This window comes from Chiloscyllium plagiosum, unplaced genomic scaffold, assembly GCF_037043375.1.
Source record: "Chiloscyllium plagiosum isolate Xiang-an unplaced genomic scaffold, Cpla_swu_hap1 HiC_scaffold_40, whole genome shotgun sequence".
NCBI lineage: Eukaryota > Metazoa > Chordata > Chondrichthyes > Orectolobiformes > Hemiscylliidae > Chiloscyllium > Chiloscyllium plagiosum.
Genome location: NW_028270178.1, coordinates 1861190 through 1879339, shown reverse-complemented (window position 1 = coordinate 1879339; position 18150 = coordinate 1861190). Strand labels below are relative to the sequence as shown.

Sequence of the window (18150 nt, the reverse complement as noted above, 5' to 3'; positions counted from 1 at the left end):
GAGAACGAGAGAGGGTGTGAGAGAGAGAGAGAGGGAGAACGAGAGAGGGTGTGAGAGACAGAGAGCAATAGAGAACAATTGAGTGTGTGAGAAAGTGACAGAGGGTGAATGAGTGTGTAAGAGAGAATGTGACAGAGGGAGAGTGAGTGAGTGTAAGAGAGAGTGACAGAGGGAGAGTGAGTGTGTGTAAGAGAGAGAGTGACAGCGGGAGAGTGAGTGTGTGTAAGAGAGAGTGACAGAGAGAGAGTGTGTGTAAGAGAGAGTGACAGAGGGAGAGTGAGTGTGAGTAAGAGAGAGTGACAGACAGAGAGTGAGTGTGTGTAAGAGAGAGTGACAGAGGGAGAGTGAGTGTGTGTAAGAGAGAGTGACAGAAGGAGAGTGAGTGTGTGTAAGAGAAAGTGACAGAGAGAGAGTGAGTGTGTGTAAGAGAGAGTGACAGAGGGAGAGTGAGTGTGTGTAAGAGAGAGTGACAGAGGGAGAGTGAGTGTGAGTAAGAGAGAGTGACAGACAGAGAGTGAGTGTGTGTAAGAGAGAGTGACAGAGGGAGAGTGAGTGTGTGTAAGAGAGAGTGACAGAAGGAGAGTGAGTGTGTGTAAGAGAAAGTGACAGAGAGAGAGTGAGTGTGTGTAAGAGAGAGTGACAGAGGGAGAGTGAGTGTGAGTAAGAGAGAGTGACAGACAGAGAGTGAGTGTGTGTAAGAGAGAGTGACAGAGGGAGAGTGAGTGAGTGTAAGAGAGAGTGACAGAGGGAGAGGGAGTGTGTGTAAGAGAGAGTGACAGAGAGAGAGTGAGTGTGTGTAAGAGAGAGTGACAGAGGGAGAGTGTGTGTGTAAGAGAGAGTGACAGAGGGAGGGTGAGTGTGTAAGAGAGAGTGACAGAGGGAGGGTGAGTGAGTGTAAGAGAGAGTGACAGAGGGAGAGGGAGTGTGTGTAAGAGAGAGTGACAGAGGCAGAGTGTGTGTAGGAGAGTGTGACAGAGGGAGTGTGAGTGAGTGTAAGAGAGAGTGACAGAGGGAGAGTGAGTGAGTGTAAGAGAGAGTGACAGAGGGAGAGGGAGTTTGTGTAGGAGAGTGTGACAGAGGGAGTGTGAGTGAGTGTAAGAGAGAGTGACAGAGAGAGAGTGAGTGAGTGTTAGAGAGAGTGACAGAGGGAGAGTGAGTGTGTGTAAGAGAGAGTGACAGAGGGAGAGTGAGTGAGTGTAAAAGAGAGTGACAGAGGGAGAGTGAGTGTGTGTAAGAGAGAGTGACGGAGGGAGAGTGAGTGTGTGTAAGAGAGAGTGACAGAGGGAGAGTGTGTGTGCGTAAGAGAGAGTGTCGGAGGGAGAGGGAGTGTGTGTAAAAGAGAGTGACAGAGGGAGAGTGAGTGTGTGTAAGAGAGAGTGACAGAGGGAGAGGGAGTGTGTGTAAGAGAGAGTGACGGAGGGAGAGGGAGTGTGTGCAAGAGAGAGTGTGACAGAGGGAGAGTGAGTGAGTGTAAGAGAGAGTGTGACAGAGGGAGAGTGAGTGAGTGTAAGAGAGAGTGACAGAGAGAGAGTGAGTGAGTGTAAGAGAGAGTGACAGAGGGAGAGTGAGTGAGTGTAAGAGAGAGTGACAGAGAGAGAGTGAGTGAGTGTAAGAGAGAGTGTGACAGAGGGAGAGTGAGTGAGTATAAGAGAGAGTGACAGAGAGAGAGTGAGTGAATGTAAGAGAGAGTGACAGAGGGAGAGTGAGTGAGTGTAAGAGAGAGTGATGGAGGGAGAGTGAGTGAGTGTAAGAGAGAGTGACATAGGGAGAGTGAGTGAGTGTAAGAGAGAGTGATGGAGGGAGAGTGAGTGAGTGTAAGAGAGAGTGACATAGGGAGAGTGAGTGAGTGTAAGAGAGAGTGATGGAGGGAGAGTGAGTGTGTGTAAGAGAGAGTGACATAGGGAGAGTGAGTGAGTGTAAGAGAGAGTGACATAGGGAGAGTGAGTGAGTGTAAGAGAGAGTGATGGAGGGAGAGTGAGTGTGTGTGAGAGTGACATAGGGAGAGTGAGTGAGTGTAAGAGAGAGTGACAGAGGGAGAGTGAGTGAGTGTAAGAGAGAGTGATGGAGGGAGAGTGAGTGTGTGTAAGAGAGAGTGATGGAGGGAGAGTGAGTGAGTGTAAGAGAGAGTGACATAGGGAGAGTGAGTGAGTGTAAGAGAGAGTGACAGAGGGAGAGTGAGTGTGTAAAAGAGAGAGACGGGGGGAGAGTGAGTGTGTCTGAGAGAGCGAATGTGAGTGAGTGAGAAAGTGAGAGAGGGGTGTGTGCGAGTGATCGAGTGATGGATGTGCAGGCTCGATGGGTCAGCCATGGGGAAGATGGAGATTGGGTGGTGTGCCCTTCAGAGGGTCAGTGCAGACTCAATGGGCTGAAAGATCCCTCTCTATGCTCTTCCCATTAAAGCTGGGGAATTCCCTGGTTAGGGATGGATCTTCAGACTGACTGTATGCTGTCGTAACACCGCGTTTCGTTAGCGTGAATTCACTGTAACGCGATTGACAAATTGCAGACACAGTTTCTGAAGCCTGCAGTTGGGAAGTGTGTCGTGGTTATAAGGCGATAATTTAAATGGCGCTGCTTTCTCTTATAGCACGGGATTGCGTGGGAACGGAACTAACAATGTCTGTCCATTCCCTACAGCACGACTTGGTCTGTATACGTCCTCAGTACAACCTCTAGGGGATTGTAATACATTATGACTCAGCTGTGTGTATTGCGCATTGAGGAATGTATGGAAATGTCCTGGTTTCCAGCTCTGTCATTACTGGTTTGTCATTCACTAAAGGAGTCTTTACCCCATCTAAACATTCCTCATTGTCGGTTTTCTGCCTACTCTTCAGCTTCTGTAGATTTCCGTGTGTCTTCCTCATACGCGCCTGTTTTCGGCCGACTAATTACCGCATAAGAGCATTTCCCTCAGCCAGCGAATGATGAGGAGGGGCAGATGGAGTTTAATTTGGCTAAATGTCAGGCTTTGCATTTCGGTAAAACAAAGACAAGACTTACACCATTAAAATTAAGACCCTGGGGGAGTGTTGGAGAACAGAGGGACCTAAGGGTTCAGGGATATAATTCTCTGAAGTTTGTGTCACATGTAGACAGGGGGGGGTTAAGAATGGGTTTAGCACACTCGCCTTCATTGCTCAGCCCTTTGAGTGTAGGAGTTGGGGAATGTCACGTTGGGGTTGTACAGGACATTGGTGAGGTCCCGCCTGGAGCACTGTGTCCAGTTATTGCTCAGCCCTTTGAGTGTAGGAGTTGGGGAATGTCATGTTGGGGTTGTACAGGACATTGGTGAGGCCCCGTCTGGAGCACTGTGTCCAGTTATTGCTCAGCCCTTTGAGTGTAGGAGTTGGGGAAAGTCATGTTGGGGTTGTACAGGACATTGGTGAGGTCCCGCCTGGAGCACTGTGTCCAGTTATTGCTCAGCCCTTTGAGTGTAGGAGTTGGGGAATGTCATGTTGGGGTTGTACAGGACATTGGTGAGGCCCCGTCTGGAGCACTGTGTCCAGTTCTGGTCGCCCTGTTACAGGAAGGAGATTATTAACCCGGAGAGGGTTCAGAAGGGATTTACCAGGAGGTTGCCGGGAACAGAGGTGTTTGAGATGTAAGGAGATGCTGGGAACGTTTTCAGTAGAGAGCAGAAGGGTGACCTGATAGAGGTTTATGAAATCATCTGGGACATAAATACGTTAGCAGGTGTCTGTTCTCTCAGGTGGTAGATTTAGAGTCATAAGGTCATAGAGACGTACAGCATGGAAACAGACCCTTCGGCCCAACCCGTCCATGCCGACCAGATATCCCAACCCAATCTAGTCCCACCTGCCAGCACCCGGCCCATATCCCTCCAAACCCTTCCTATTCATATACCCATCCAGATGTCTCTTAAATGCTGTAATTGTACCAGCCTCCACCACATCCTCTGGCAGCTCATTCCATACACGTACCACCCTCTGGGTGAAAAAGTTGCCCCTTAGGTCCTTTTTATATCTTTCGCCTCTCACCCTAAACCTATGCCCCTCTAGTTCTGGACTCCCCCACCCCAGGGGAAAAGACTTTGCCTATTTACCCTATCCATGCCCCTCATGACTTTATAAACCTCTATAAGGTCACCCCTCAGCCTCCGACGCTCCAGGGAAAACGGCCCCAGCCTGTTCAGCCTCTCCCTGTAGCTCAAACCCTCCAACCTCTGGCAACTGCCCGAGGGTGGAATCGAACCTGGGCCCCTCGTGCTGTAAGGCATCCCTGAGCCATTGTACCATCTCTGCGTGGGCTCATCCCACACTGTGGGAGCACTTAGCATCATCTCCTTTACTTATCTCTCACCTCGAATGAGTTTGTTGATCTCAAACCAAGTCTTATTGATGTTGCCCAGATTTCTTGTTGCCCCAGAGTGTAGGAGGCTGAGGAGTGACGTTATAGAGGTTTATAAGAACACAAGGGGTGCAGATAAGGCAAATGAAGAAGGCTTCTATGTCCTTCTCAACAAACCGTGGTAACACTTACACGTTTTTACACAGATCCCCACCAGGCTTTCGATGAGCTGTCATTTCCCTAGGGCGGGGGATTTCAAGACTAGTGGGGGGTTATTTTTAAGGTGTGAGGGGAGGGATTTTAAAACGACACGAGGGACAATTTTCTTTTTTATGTAGGGAGTGGTTCCTGTGTAGAACAAACTTCCAGAGGAAGTGGTGGATGTGGACACAGTTGTAATGTTTAAATGACACTTAGATAAGTACACTTGAGGAACGAGACCAAAGGGGCAACCTTTTCACCCAGAGGGTGGTACGTATATGGAATGAGCTGCCAGAGGATGTGGTGGGGGCTGGTACAATTACAGCATTTAAGAGGCATCTGGATGGGTATATGAATAGGAAGGGTTTGGAGGGATATGGGCCGGGTGCTGGCAGGTGGGACCAGATTGGGTTGGGATATCTGGACGAGATAGAGTCATAGAGATGTACAGCACGGAAACAGACCCTTCGGCCCAACCCGTCCATGCCGACCAGATATCCCAACCCAATCTAGTCCCACCTGCCAGCACCCGGCCCATATCCCTCCAAACCCTTCCTATTCATATACCCATCCAGATGCCTTTTAAATGTTGTAATTGTGCCAGCCTCAGACGTCAAGGAGTCGTGATGGTGACAGTGATGGCGGTCAAACCCATTGCAGCCAATTGGGGATCTGTTTAAAAATTCCCAAACGTTATCAAAGCTCGATGAGAAGGACCTTTTTCATTTCCTGTGAGAAAGTGGCTAAACAAATGAACTGGCTGGAGTCTACGTGGGGATTGTGGTTTCAAACAAAACTTGTAGGGAAAGCTGGTGAGGTATTTGTCAGAGAAGGTAGCTGGGGTGTATGACGAGGGGAAGGTAGTCATTTTAAGTGCATATGAGTGCCTGAGGCTGACACACAGCACTTCAGGAATCTAAGGAGTGACCCTGGTCAAACTTACATCGGGTTTGAAAGAATCAATCAAAACAATTTCGATAAGCTTTGACAATAGGTCAAAGACGTGAAGGTCTCAGAGAGACTGGTATTCTGCGGGAGTTCAGAGGTTTCTGAATGTAGTGAGGTCTCACGTGGGAGAGCGGAGCGTTAAAACGGCAAGATCAGCGTCAGGCGGTGAGGAATTCGTTCATTAACCAAAGTCTGCCTTCCGAACATCGACTTCAATCTGCGAGGGACAGGAACCGGAGCCAGGGGGGGTGTGGAAGGGAGATCCTCAGGTGGTAAGGGAAAAATGGAATCTCATTGAAGATAGTTTAAGAGGTCAAGATTGGTTACCACAGGGTTAAAAAGGAAACCCATGAAGGGGAAAGAGAAAAGCTCAGATGTTTTCACTGTAATAAAGTCGGACACATGAAATCGTGGCGTTGGTGGTTTAAGAAAAGAGTAGGACTTTTCTAAACTTAAGAATTTGACCCCTGGTCTGATTGTATTTCAGTGGGCAGTCCATATCTCATAAACATTTTGAGGAACTCCCCCACAATCCTTTTAGCTGTGATGTTGTGTAATGGAGTGGACTCTGGACATTTTGTGGACACATCTATTATTGCGAACGAATACTGATTCCCACTTTTTGTTTGAGGTAGGGGTCCCACACAAACAATTAAGACCCTTGCATACGTTCCTCAAGTGCAGGAATAGGTATCAAAGGTGCGAGTTTTATCACTGCCTGTGGTTGCCCTGTGACCTGACATGGATGACACGCCTTGCTAAATTCCCCTACGTCCTTATGCAGTCCAGGCCAGCAAAGATGAACTTTGGTTTGAGTCATCCTTCCTCCCAACTGACCGCTTACTGGTAACTCATGTACGACCCGTAACACGTCCTTTCTACAACCCACCCAGGAGCACAACTTGATGAACTGCCCATTTCTAACCCTCCTGAATACGTGATGGTCTCCACTTCCTCATCAAGTTGTCATTTTGTAAAGATAGTAGCATTCTGGGAACGTACTCAAATTCGTCTTCTGCTTTTAAATCCAACTGCTTTAGTTAATCATCTTTCTCTTGGAACTGAGCTGGTTTCTTTGAACTAAAAATGTCCACTTCCAGTTCATAATATTTCTACACTATTCGACCAAACATAGTTTCTGAGAATTGAAGTTCAACTTGCTGATCTTTATTCTTTGACTACGCCTCCTATTTCAATCTGTGTCTTTGTTGCCACGCAGTCAGGAAAACGCCCAGGATATACTTGCCGTAAGACCTCAGTTGCCTGATTTTCAACCACAGTAGACACCACCCCTACCCATGATCCAGCTATGTCATGCCTGAGGATAAACTGGATACCTGCAACAGAGAATTTCTCTCCTCCTCCTAGCACCAGTACATCCCGTTTCACTGGCCTCTCCAACATCACCATATACAATAGAACACTGCGCCTCTCACCATCAATTCCACATATTGCCCACCGAACCTGGCAATATTCCTTCCAAGTTATGCCTCCTTATCGCTCACCATCAAAAACCGACTTGCTCCTGTACCTTTTATACCTTTAATCTCTTGACCTTCTCCTCCTGGTACACATGACTAATCCCTACCCACACAGGCATATTCATAGACTCCCTAGTGGAAACAGGCCCTTCAGCCCAACAGGTCCACACTGACCCTCCGAAGACAAACCCACCCAGACACATTACGCTACGATTCTACATTTACCTCTGACTAAAGCATCTCACCTGCACATCTGTGAGCACTATGGGGTAATTTAGCATGGCCAATCCACCCTAACCTACACATCCCTGAACACTATGGGTAATTTAGCATGGCCAATCCACCCTAACCTACACATCCCTGAACACTGTGGGGTAATTTAGCATGGCCAATCCACCCTAACCTGCACATCCCTGAACACTATGGGTAATTTAGCATGGCCAATCCACCCTAACCTACACATCCCTGAACACTGTGGGGTAATTTAGCATGGCCAATCCACCCTAACCTGCACATCCCTGAACACTATGGGTAATTTAGCATGGCCAATCCACCCTAACCTACTCATCCCTGAACACTATGGGGTAATTTAGCATGGCCAATCCACCCTAACCTACACATCCCTGAACACTATGGGGTAATTTAGCATGGCCAATCCACCCTAACCTACACATCCCTGAACACTATGGGGTAATTTAGCATGGCCAATCCACCCTAACCTGCACATCCCTGAACACTATGGGGTAATTTAGCATGGCCAATCCACCCTAACCTACACATCCCTGAACACTATGGGGTAATTTAGCATGGCCAATCCACCCTAACCTGCACATCCCTGAACACTATGGGTAATTTAGCATGGCCAATCCACCCTAACCTACACATCCCTGAGCAATATGGGTAAATTACCCATAGTGTTCAGGGATGTGTAGGTTAGGGTGGATTGGCCATGCTAAATTACCCCATAGTGTTCAGGGATGTATAGGTGTGGTGAAAGGGTTAAAATTGTGTCCCAATACATGTGTGAATCTAACCGAAAATGGAAGGTGTCGCTTAGTCCCGTGTGAATCTTGTTATACACCTTCCCGTGTGAATCTTCTTATCTGTATGTAACCAGAATGGAATGTGTTTTTTAGCCTTGCTCTGCTGTTCACATGAATGTTTATATCTGGAAAAGAGTATATCAGCTGGAGAAGTCTCCAGTTCGGTAGAGTCTGCTCCGGGGTTACGTTTAACCGCCGAGCGTGGGTTGTTGGCAACCGCTCTACGAGAACTGATGGCTCCCAGTTTTGGTAACATGTAGAGTGAGTATAAGCCAGACCCGTTGTAAGTACGAGACTGGTTGTGGCGACGCTGCGGGGAATAAAACACTTATATTCTAGCAGACTCGCCTCTTGGCTGTTTGTTCTGTGTCAGACTACTTTCCTGCGAGCCTGGTCCTTGACCTTGAGAATTTTTTAAAAACATTTTGGCGTAGTCGGCAGGATCAATCGCAATTGAGGAAAGATTTTGATACAGAACAATGTTTTGGAAAAAGGCTAAGAAACCAGAGGAACAAACTGTGGAGGTCCCGACCGTCCCGGGATGGCATGGACCGTGGCATGGCGTGGCAGTTTGTTTGAGAAATGGTGGGGGGCGACCGGAGAACTGGGAGGCCGAGGGCGTAGGGACCCCAGGGTCGCTGCTGTCCACCCTTGAGAGGATCCCAGTCCTGCCGAAGAACCCATTGCCTGGGGTACAGCGGAGGATGTGGGCCTGTGCGGCGGCTTGTAGACAACAGTCAGACAAGCGCCAAAAAGCTGAAGCAGAATTAGCCCTCCTGAAACATGAGCAGGGACTCAGTTCGGGAGATGCCTCTATGTTGAGGCAGGAAATTATGAAGTTAAAAGCTGAATTGACAGCATTAACTGAACTAGCAGGACGAACTATTATGTATCTGTCTGCTAAGAAACGGAAAGAGAAAAGGAAGGTCCCTCGAACCCCGGACCCGGTACAAGTACGGGCGTTTGTAGCCCAGTTAAATAACGGGGATCGGTGGGATATCGATCATTGGGATGGGAACATTTGGGGAGATTTAGATGATCAGTACGAAGAGGACCCACCCGTACTCCAAGCTAAACCAGTGGTTAGGAGAAAGCAGGTTCAGAGACGTCTCCCAGTGCAACGGGAGGTAATGTTAGATGAGAAAGGAAACCCTATACGGAATGAACAAGGGGAGGCAATTATGCATGAATTACCGCGGGCTCAGTCTCCCGCAGAATTCTCTGAATTAACGGAAGATTTCACTACCGATGAGGTGCTGTTTATCACCCAGAAAACCCGACGTAATCCTGGGGAGCCGTTAGAGCTATGGCTAATTCGGCTCCTCGAGGAAGGGGGGCAACAAGTGCAGGTAGACTATCAGGATGCTCCCAAGTTTGGTGGATTAGCAAAGGATGCTGCCATAGACCTGGGGTACCGCAACCAAGCCAAGGATATGGTAATAGATCGCAGTATGGGGACCCTATTTGGGATGCATGCCAGGGCAGTGGCCGAACAGTATCCCTTCCCGTCCGATTGGCCCCCCTTGGAAGGAACTTGGACAACGATTAAGGAAGGGGTTCAGAGGCTAACCCGTTTGTGTGTGCGGGATGCCCTGTTGCTGGGAGTGCTGGACGAGGTAGATAACACAAATGTTAGTAGACAGACTAGAGACCACCTAGTGAAGACTGCCCCCCCCCCATTATAAACCACTGTTATTAACCATAATGTTGAGTGGACGGGGAGAAACCCTAGGAGATGCCCGTAGTATGATGAGGGAGATGGGTGGTTTGGGGGATTGGGGACCCACAACCCGTGCTTCTCAGGGGGGCACGGAGGGGCGTCGCCCTGAGGCTCGGGCAGGGGGAAAAGTAAACCCTAATCAAGGAAGTAACCAAGGCCCCTCACGGCGTGCTTTGTGGCAAGCTTTGATACGGGCGCAGGTCCCAGCATCGGAGATTGATGGCCTACCTACACCGGAATTAAAAGACTTATGCAGATGAAAGGGACTGAAGGTGTCCCGGGTAGAGACGGAGTCCGACCCACTATGGAAGACCTAGTGGAATTACTAACACAAAAATGTCAGACAGGGGGTCCGGTTGTTAATGAGCCTCGAAGGGGTAGAACTTCCACTTCCCAGCGGTGGGAATCCTCGGAGGACGAGGAGGAGGAGGAGGAGGTACGGCCTCCCCTCCGAGAGTGTTATAAAGTGGATAGGCGTGGCCGGAAACCTAGTAAGAAAGGCAAGAACAAAGAAGGGCGAGGCAAACGTCTTTACCCAGTGCTGTCTGGGGAAGATGAATGGGAGGAACAATAGGAATCGGGCCAAGCCCCAAGGGTTTGCCCACGAACGAGCCAATGGTCAGCAGACGACATTCGACCTCATGTATCATTGACTATCTATTGGCGCAAATCCGTCCAAACCGTTATGGCTCTAGTGGACACAGGGGCGGAGGCCACCTTAATCTATGGGACGCCCCATAAGTTTAAAGGAACCCCAGTCACGCTGGTTGGGCTGGGAGGTAATCTGATTGAAGGAAAAACAGTACAATTGCCCCTAAAGATAGGTACAATGCCCATTAAAACTTATTCAATTATCATTACACCGGTTAGAGAATGGATCCTGGGAATGGACATTCTGGCCGGTTTAACACTTCACCTCCAACAAGGGAAGTTTGAATTTGGAATCACGAAAATGGCTTTGCGCTGTAGGACGGTGTTAGTGGGAAAGGTTAAAATGGACCCCTTCCCCATCCCGATCGCCGATCGCGTAATAAGTCTTAGACAGTATAGGATTCCCGGCGGACATAAAGAAATATCCGCCACAATTAAGGATTATTTGGAAGCGGGAGTGCTTAGGACATGCACCACGGCGTGGAATAACCCCTTATGGCCCGTACATAAAGCCGATGGGTCATGGCGGATGACGGTAGATTATCGGCAACTAAACCGTCACACTCCGGCCTTGACGGCAGCGGTCCCGGATGCCGTCACTATTATAGGACGAATCCAACATCATCCAGGGGTGTGGTACGGAGTAATTGATTTGGCTAATGCCTTCTTCACAATTCCTATTCCCGAAGATAGGCAGGAACAGTTCGCATTCACTTGGGAGGGTAGACAATTCACGTTCACGCGATTGCCCCAAGGATATCTGCATAGCCCTACTATCTGCCACCGGATAGTTGCAGAACACTTGGCTGCCTTTAAAGTGCCTGACGAAGTGATGATCTCGCACTATATTGACGATATGATGATACAGGGGACAAGTCAGAAGCAGGTTCAGGAATTGCTGGACCAACTGGTCCAACATATGCGAGGATATGGGTGGGAGATCAACCCAGCCAAAATCCAGGGTCCCTCACAAACGGTAAAATTCTTAGGAATCGTGTGGAACAAGGGGGAAAGGGAAATCACTGCGAAAGCTAAAAATAAGATTCAGGTCTTTGCCGTCCCTCACACCCAGAAGGACGTGCAGCAATTTATTGGGTTATTCGGATTCTGGAGACAGCATATTCCCCATTTAGGACAAATTTTAAAACCTTTGTATCGAGTTACGAGGAAAAAGGCAGCGTTCGAATGGACGGAGGTCCATCAAACTGCATTTGAAATGGCCAAGCAAGCGATACAGCAAGCTGTATCCTTGGGAAAGATACAGTCAGGACCTGTAGAACTGCAAGTCTCAGCACAGGGGGATTATGCCAATTGGAGCTTATGGCAAAAACAGGGAAGAACCCGTAAGCCATTGGGATTTTGGTCCCGAAAATTACCCCCGGCAGGGGAACGGTATACCCCCTTTGAGAAACAGTTATTAGCATGCTACTGGGGCTTGGTGGAAACCGAAGCCCTGACCATTGGACATGAAGTGATCATGAGAACAGCTATCCCTATTCTTCCGTGGGTACTTAGTGACCCCACTACCCACCGAATAGGAACTGCCCAAGAGAGCAGCATCATTAAATGGAAATGGTATGTGTCGGAGAGAGTGCGGACTGGACAGAAAGGAGTGTCAGTCCTACATGAGCAAGTGGCGGAGGCCCCTGAGGAAGGGGAAAAGCGGTTTGAGGTGATTGAATACAAGGAATCACCCGTTAAGATGGGAAAACGGTATGATGAACTGACCCCGGATGAACAAGCCACGGCTTGGTTCGTAGATGGGTCAGCCCAATGGAAAGCGGGACAGCGTAGATGGAAAGCTGCCGCCTTTAACCCAAAACAAGGCACTACCCTAGAAGAATTAGGGGAGGGAAAAAGTAGTCAGTGGGCAGAATTAAAAGCAGTGCATATGGTAGTCATGCAAGCAGGGGTCATGGGAGTTTGTTTGTTCTCTGACTCGTGGTCAGTGGTTAACGGCATGACACAATGGATGCCAACTTGGCAGGCCAATCAGTGGATGATCCAGAATAGGGAAGTGTGGGGTAAACAGTTATGGGAAGATATATGGGAGAAAGCTCAATACCTGGTCATATACATCACCCACGTAGATGCCCATACCTCTCGAAATGATGTGGAAGCTCTACATAACCGATATGTGGATGGTATCGTCCGAACCATGATGGTGCAAAGGGGCATCTCAGTGGACCTAGCTAGATGGGCACACCTTAAGGCTGGGCACTGGGGAGTGCAAGGAACCTTGCACTGGGCTCGAGACCGGGGAATAGATCTTATGGTAGATGATGTTAAGACTGCAGTAAACCAGTGTGAGCAGTGTCAACATCAGCGGCAGGGAGTGCCCCAACACATGATGGGACATATCCATCGGGGGGATGGTCCGGGACAGAGCTGGCAAATGGACTTTGTGGGTCCCTTACCCTCCTCACAAGGATGTAACCACATATGTACAGCTGTGGACACTATGTCTGGGGTTTTGGTAGCCCATCCCTGTCGTCACAACAATCAACAGGCTACCTTGCAATGTTTCGATTTGATTGAACAATTTTATGGATTGCCCATACAGGTCCAGAGTGACAATGGCTCCCATTTCACAGGAAGGGTGGTAAAGCAGTGGTGTCACGATAACCACGTGGAATGGGTTTATCATGTATCCTATCACCCACAAGCTGCGGGACTTATAGAACGAATGAATGGGCTTCTGAAGTCCTCACTACGAAAAGCAGGAGGTTGCAATGACTTAACGGGTTGGAGGAAGCAACTAATTCGGGTGGTGAAACAAATTAATAACCGCCCATTAGGAAATGGGGTAACACCCTTGAATAGGATGATACGAGTATGTGATACCCCAAAGACTCAGCCTATTAAAATGTGGAAAGTGCTGAGGAATCCCTGGAACATTTCCCTGGATCGGTTTAAGCGAGCATTGGACCGATCCGAGGAGCTTAAGCAGATATTACGAAAGCATCAAACCAATGTCACCAAGGTTACGGTGTCTACCTTTATACATGGACAGGAGGTAGTACATGCTGCCCGTGTAGTGGACGTGGAGTCAGCTCATCATTGGTGGGACATATTGAGTGGTATGTCCTCCACTGCGGGGACATTCCTGTTCCCACCCTTGTCGGTCCTGGTAGCGGTCCTGGTGATTTTAACATGCTGTAATGTCCTGACTTGCTTGTATATTTGGCGTGTACGTAGGCGCTTGTTAGAAAGAATACATATGGGCATAATGTAACACATGTATTGGGTCAAGCAGTGGAATGTGGTGAAAGGGTTAAAATTGTGTCCCAATACATGTGTGAATCTAACCGAAAATGGAAGGTGTCGCTTAGTCCCGTGTGAATCTTGTTATACACCTTCCCGTGTGAATCTTCTTATCTGTATGTAACCAGAATGGAATGTGTCTTTTAGCCTTGCTCTGCTGTTCACATGAATGTTTATATCTGGAAAAGAGTATATCAGCTGGAAAAGTCTCCAGTTCGGTGAGTCTGCTCCGGGGTTACGTTTAACCGCCGAGCGTGGGTTGTTGGCAACCGCTCTACGAGAACTGACGGCTCCCAGTTCCGGTAACATGTAGAGTGAGTATAAGCCAGACCCGTTGTAAGTACGAGACTGGTTGTGGTGACACTGCGGGGAATAAAACACTTATATTCTAGCAGACTCGCCTCTTGGCTGTTTGTTCTGTGTCAGACTACTTTCCTGCGAGCCTGGTCCTTGACCTTGAGAATTTTTTAAAAACAATAGGTTAGGGTGGATTGGCCATGCTAAATTCCCCCATAGTGTTCAGGGATGTGCAGGTTAGGGTGGATTGGCCATGCTAAATTACCCATAGTGTTCAGGGATGTGCAGGTTAGGGTGGATTGGCCATGCTAAATTTCCCATAGTGCTCAGGGATGTGTAAGTTCGGGTGGAATGGCCATGCTAAATTACCCATAGTGCCCAGGGATGTGTAGGTTAGGGTGGGTTAGCCATGCTAAATTACCCATAGTGTTCAGAGATGTGTAGGTTAGGGTGAATTGGCCATGCTAAATTACCCATAGTGTTCAGAGATGTGTAGGTTAGGGTGAATTGGCCATGCTAAATTACCCCATAGTGTTCAGGGATGTGTAGGTTAGGGTGAATTGGCCATACTAAATTACCCATAGTGTTCAGGGATGTGTAGGTTCGGGTGGATTGGCCATGCTAAATTACCCATAGTGCTCAGGGATGTGTAGGTTAGGGTGGATTGGCCATGCTAAATTACCCCATAGTGCTCAGGGATGTGTAGGGGAGGTGACTTAGACAGGAGTAAATAGGGGGCATGTGTCTGGTTGGGTTACTCTGGATGGTTGGTGTGGACTTGTTAGGCTGAAGGGTCTGTTTTGACACTGTCGAGATTCTATAACTTGGATGACACATGTTCAAATCCCACTGTCGCCGATGTTTGAAATTTGAATGCAAAAAAAATATTGTCATGACATCCCTGTTACTACAACAATGGCCATAAATCTGATCTGGTTCACTAAGGTCCTGTAAGGAATTAAATCTTTACCTGATCTGGCCTTCACGTGACCACAGATGCACAGCAATGAGGTTGGCTCTTAACTGCTTGTTCAGGCCAATAAATTGGGCGATAAATGTGGGTCTACCTCCTAACGTCCCCACTTAATGAATATTTAATTTTAAAAATCCATGTCTATGTCCGTTGGACCCATATTCCCTTCGGTCTTTCCCTGTACCTGAGGGAAGACAGACTGATGTCGGAGTGCAGTCCCAGGGAGCGTTCACTCGGCCGATCCTGGGGACAATGGGACTCCCTGTTGGAGGGGAGCTTGAGTCAGCTGGGCCCGCACTCATTGGAGTTGAGAGGAATCTGGGGGCGTCCTTATTGAAACGTACGTGAAGGGGACAGGACAGGGGGGAGATGGGGAGAGGTCGTTTCCCCCTGGTGCTGGGGGGAGTCTCAGAATAAGGGGTCTCCCATCGGAGGCAGAGACGGGGAGGGATCCCTTCTCCCTCCCTCTCCGAGGGGAGGGTATCTGGGGTATTCATTCCCGCAGAGGGCTGTCGAGGGGAGGGATTTTTAGTCAGGAAGGGGGATTCTGGGAAAAGGCGGATTGAGGATCGTCAGCTCCTATTGAGATGCAGAGCAGACTTCGATGGGCTGAATGACGGGCTCATACGTGAAACATCGACTCTCCTGCTCCTCGGATGCTGCCTGACCTGCTGTTCTTTTCCAGCAACACACTCTCCACTCGATGGGCCGAGCAGCCACCTTCCGTTCTTATACCTTATAGAATGTGGCCTTATCCTTTAATAACATTTCCCAACCTATCTGGAACTAAGTACCTTTGCGACTTGAGTTTGAGACTTTGACCTGGAATCGCACACCCAGGTCAGTGCAAAATTGTCCCATATTATGATCACTCTTCCCGCCCCCCCCCCTCCCGCAGAGAGTCCTTTACCACGAGGTTATGAATTAACCTTTTCTAAACTCATCTTATCCTTTCTGCTGTTGGTTTCTCAGCCTACTGATCTCGCAAGTGTCCAATCCCTGCACTGGTCCTCGACAGCGTTATGACAGATTTGCTCTGAATGAAAATAAACTGAGTCCCCTCGATTATCAAAGTCCCATCGGTACAATCACCACCGGCTTCCTGGTTTATTTTCCCACCCCTTCTCTACAGCAATCGCTTTGGATGTGACAACACCCACAATATTTTCTGTCCCCTGCTAATAATGCCAGACTTCTGCAAACTGAGTTCAGGACCTAACTCACTCTTATCTCCGTCCTTATTGGTGTTCTCCTTTGTCCTGTTTTGTCTCTCTCTTTAAAGACTTTTGTGCCCTGAAATACTCAGTTCCAAACCTTGGTCACCTTGCAACCACGTCCTGTGACAATGATAACTCCAACCTCTCACTCATTGAAAGAATTAATTCTATGGATGCCTCACGCTCAGTGAAAGGGGACAGGTATTTGACTTGCCCTGCTGTCATGTTACCGTGGTAACACTTTCAGTCTCGGTCAGCTCCACTCTACATCATTTTAACCCTTTTGATCTTAATCTTTCAACATTTCCTTTTGTTAAAATGACTCTTTCTGTTCCACCACAACTGGCATCCCTCCTCCTGACTCTTCCCTTTATGATGTGAATGTCGGTCTATTTCCTGATCTCTCTGCCTCCTTCTCAATTTCTCACACTGTCTCTCTACCTCTCACCCTAAATCTCTCTTGATGTCTCATTCTCCTTTTTTGTCTCTCACTCTCTCTCTCTCTCTCTCTCTGTCTGTGGGTCTCCTTCTCTCTCTCTCTCAATCTCTCTCTGGTCTCTCCTCATTCCCCTCTCTCACTTACACTCAGTATCTCACCCTTTCTGTTTTTCAATCTTACTTTCTCTCTGTGTCTCCATGTCTCTCACTCTGTCTCTCTTCCTTTCTCATTGCCTCTCACTGCCTCACTCTCTGTCTACTCTTCATCCACTCACTCTCTCTCACACGGTCTCATATCCCCTTTGTCTCCCACACTGTCTCTCTCTTTCCCTCTCACACACTCTCATATCTCTCTCATGTGCCATACTATCTCTCTGTATGTCTCTCACACCTCTCTCATCTCTCACACTGTCTCTCTCCTCTCTCAAACCTCACTTGTCTGACTCTATCTGTCTGTCTGTCTCTCTCTCTGTCTCTCTCTCTCTCTCACACACACTCTCGCACTTCACTTGTCTCATAGAGTCATAGAGATGTACAGCATGGTCCAAGCCGTCCATGCCGACCAGATATCCCAACCCAATCTAGTCCACCTGCCAGCACCCGGCCCATATCCCTCCAAACCTTCCTATTCATATACCCATCCAGATGCCTCTTAAATGCTGTAATTGTACCAGCCCCCACCACTTCCTCTGGCAGGCTCATTCCATACACATACCACCCTCTGGGTGAAAACGTTGCCCCTTAGGTCCCTTTTATATCTTTCCCCTCTCACCCTAAACCTACGCCCCTCTAATTCTGGACTCCCCACCCCAGGGGAAAAGACTTTGTCTATTTACCCTATCCATGACCCTCATAATTTTATAAACCTCTATAAGGTCACCCCTCAGCCTCCGACGCTCCAGGGAAAACAGCCCCAGCCTGTTCAGCCTCTCCCTGTAGCTCAGACCCTCCAACCCTGGTAACGCACTCCACACCTCTCTCTTCTCTCTCTCTCTCTCTCACACACTCTCACATCTCTCGTCTCTCTCTCTCACACACACACACACACACACACACACTCTCACACCTCTCGTCTCTCTCTCTCTCTCTCTTGCTCTCTCTCTAAAACATCTGGGAAATAGACCTTTACCTTGAATGCAGTTGATGAATAGAAGCAGCAGAGAAGCTCGCAGACTTGCCTGTGTGAGACTTGGGTTCCATATCTGCCCCAGTTCCAGTGAGAGAGAGAGAGAGAGAGCTGCAATTGAGACCAGATAGCTGTACAAACCAATAAACAGGATATCAGCATCGCCTACACACATAAATTAGATGTCAGAATGAGGGCTGAATGGAAGACTTTAATATCACAAGGCCACATCTTGATGACAGCAGTCTGAGTTTAATCCCAGCCATTGTGTTCTCTTTGAGCACTATCTTATCTCTGCTTTAATCACTCAGCGTGGTTAGATTCATAGAGACGTACAGCATGGAAACAGACCCTTCGGTCCAACCTGTCCATGCCGACCCAGATATCCCAACCCAATCTCGTCCCACCTGCCAGCACCCGGCCCATATCCCTCCAAACCCTTCCTATTCATACACCCATCCAGATGCCTCTTAAATGCTG

General features: G+C 48.4%; 1 protein-coding gene across 1 annotated transcript in view; it reads right to left on the bottom strand.

Moving 5' to 3' along the window:
* The window catches only part of LOC148138281 (SLAM family member 8-like), a 90159-nt gene extending 72363 nt beyond the window's left edge, over positions 1-17796 (bottom strand). The window contains exon 1 of the mRNA XM_087981590.1: positions 17674-17796. The gene's annotated coding sequence lies outside the window, so the exon portion shown is untranslated. The remainder of the gene's footprint in view (positions 1-17673) is intronic.
* Positions 17797-18150: the final 354 nt, after the last annotated feature.